This window comes from Enhydra lutris, unplaced genomic scaffold (assembly GCF_002288905.1).
Source record: "Enhydra lutris kenyoni isolate GAN:26980312 unplaced genomic scaffold, ASM228890v2 scaffoldscaffold28, whole genome shotgun sequence".
In the NCBI taxonomy this organism is placed as follows: Eukaryota; Metazoa; Chordata; class Mammalia; order Carnivora; family Mustelidae; genus Enhydra; species Enhydra lutris.
The window spans coordinates 328,912-331,753 of record NW_019154112.1 but is presented as its reverse complement, the minus strand read 5'-3'; the positions used below and the strand labels follow the sequence as shown (position 1 = coordinate 331,753).

Here is a 2,842-nt window from a genome sequence, read left to right as displayed (position 1 = left end):
TACAGTTGTAGGAAGTCTAGGACCCAATCCAGGAAGTGCCACCTGGGTCAGTCTGTACCCCCAGTTGATACCCAAGGTCAATATCACCTCTTGTTTCTCCCTCTCACTACTTCCCTGTGGGTATCCAGCCTCTTCATCCCCTCCCTTCTTTTACAAACTAACACTGAGCTAGGGGTCAACTCAGCTTCAGCAGAGGCTTGAACCATGGATAGCCCAGTCAAGAAGGGGAATTACAGAGGCACCTGGAGGGCTCAGTCGGTTAAGCATCCGACTCTTGATTTTGGCTCAGGTCATGATCTCAGGGCTATGGGATCAAGCTCCACGTCAGGCTCCACACTCAGTATGGAGTCCGCTTAAGATTCTCTCCCTCACTCTCTCTGCCCCTCCCCACCACCCCTTGTGTGTGCACTCTGTCTCTCAAAAAAAGGGGGGGCACCTGGGTGCTCAGTCATTAAGCAACTGCCTTCTACCCAGGTCATGATCTCAGGGTCCTAGGATCAGGCCCTGCATCAGACTCCCTGCTCGGTGGGAGGCCTGCTTCTCCCTCTCCCACTCCCCCTGATTGTTTCCCTCTCTTATTATGTCTCTAAATAAATAAAATCTTAAAAAAAAAAAAAAAAAGACATCCCAGAACAGGGACACAGTAGAATTCCATATCAAAGGTGACGGTTCCTAAAATGATTTCTGTCTCAGGGGACCCCTCTGGACATTTCTCATCTCTCTGCTCATGGAAGACACCCTTTCTTCTCACTGTGTTCAGCAAAGCAACACCTCTTTGGTAAGCCTCTCAGTTCAGATTCTGCCTTAATTTCATGTATTCAAAGGATACATTGCAGAGTGTTGTCTTAACAAAAGAGCAATACTCCCCCAAATTAAGGATACTATCATACCTTAAAGTAAAAACAAAGGAAGGAAGGAAGGAAGGAAGGAGGGAAGGAGGAAGGAGGGAGGGAAGGAGAGAAGGAAGGAGGAAGGGAAAAAAGGAAGGAAGGAAAGGAGGAAGGTGGGAGGGAAGGAGGGGAGGAAGAAGGGTGGAAGGGAGGGAAGGAAGGATTTACTGCCATCGTCCTCAAAGATAGAGAGTGGTTTCCTCCTCTCAGCCAGGCGGCAACATCCCATGACTGTTATATCCTGAGGCATTTCCAGGTTCCTCAAGGCCTCGCAGATCATTTCTTCTTCTTCTTCTTCTTTTTTTTTTTAAGTCTTATTTATTTTGAGAGAACGAGAGAGTGCATGCACATGTGAGCCTTGCAACAGGGGCAGAGGGAAAGGGAGAGAGGACCCCAAGCAAACTCTGCTCTGAGTGTGGAGCCCAATGTGGGGCTCAATCTCATGACCCTGACATCCCAACCTGAGCTGAAACCAAGAGTCAAATGCTCAACTGACTCTGCCACCCAGGTGCCCCTCTTTTTTTTTCCCTATGGATCTGTTATTTAATTAGGTTTTTTGTAAGAAATTTGTAAGAACCCCAGTTTGTGAGGATAAACTCCATTTGTAAGAGAAAACAGGGCAGAAAAAGCCCTGAAGCTGAGGAAAATCTTTGATTTTTGGCAGAATGTGTGAGTCCACAGCTTTCTGACCAACCTGGTGCTGCCCTGTGATTTCTAATTTGTCCTTCTCCGTGTCAAAGAACTCACCTTGCTGATGTCTGGGTTTATGCAGCTTCTTCTTCTTGAAGTATGCCTCCATGAGATGTCTGGGTGGAGGTGGCAATGACAAATTTCTGGTGTTGTTCTACACAGAGGATTGAGGGCCAGGGGTCTAGTCACAAGTAGCAAGCCACCGCTCAGCTGCCTCGGGAAAACCACCTCTTGCCTTTGTGGTGTCCTCTGTGGTGCCCAGTGAAGAGGATCAAAATGGCCCCAAGAGTGACGCCGGCTTGGTTTTCTCATGTGCTGACTGAAGGTTTTTTGCGAAGTTCAGCAGCTTTCAAGACACATCTTCAGCAGGATGATTCCTAGGCATTGGGCCAAGTTGAACCACATGGGTACCACCATTCTGGTCACCACCAACCAGTTCGTGGCCGTAGCAAGAACCTTCTCCTTTTTCTTTTCCACCCTGGATCTAGCTGCTGAATACATCCTATTGCACAGAGCCCTTCTGGAACACACACCCTCTGACTAGCACAGGGTATCTATTGGCTGCAGTAGGCTTTCCCCTTCTTTGGCATTTTAGCCTTGGGGTTACTGTTCTTAACCTTGCCACCAGCATCAGCCTGCTTGGCTTCAGGTTTCTTCTTAGTGTTCAGCTTCTCAGCTTTTCCACTGACCATCTTGCAAGATGGAGAGCCATTTCCTATTTTTCTTACCTGTGTAGCCTTAGAAAAAGCACCTCCCTGAAGGTAGTTTGGGTGTCTCTCTGTTCTTTCCATCTGAGGAGCTGAATACCTTCTTCACCTTAGCTTGTTTGTAGAACACAGTCAGGGTTTGTGTTTGTGTGTTTTGTTTCTCAGTCAGAAGGTTGAGGATGAAAGTGGAGGATGTTTGAACATGGAATGGAAATGTTCAGAATCTGAAGGATGGAAGAAGTGGTGCATATTCTCCTGCCCGGAGGGGAGCTCTCTTTACTCCTGGGCCCAGATTCTAGGTCATTTCCTCATGATCAAGTTGTTAAAAAATTGAGGTGACATCTTTTCTGTGCTTCCAAACAATAGCAACTGGTATTAATGATACAGAGATGCCCTGGATAGCAGGTGAACATAGAGGAAGACATGTGGGAGGCCGCAATAAGGCTTGAGACGAGGACCAAACCAGATCCTGACTTGTGCCTCCTTTAAAGTCCGAATAACCTAACAAAAGGTTTAGGACAGGAAAAGTTGAGTAGCACTGAGAATGGGTCTGTG

The 2,842-nt window shown here is 47.3% G+C and overlaps 1 pseudogene; it reads right to left on the bottom strand.

Annotated features, from left to right (window-relative positions):
- Nucleotides 1-1,433: 1,433 nt before the first annotated feature.
- LOC111152406 lies at nucleotides 1,434-2,272 on the bottom strand (annotated as a pseudogene).
- Nucleotides 2,273-2,842: the final 570 nt, after the last annotated feature.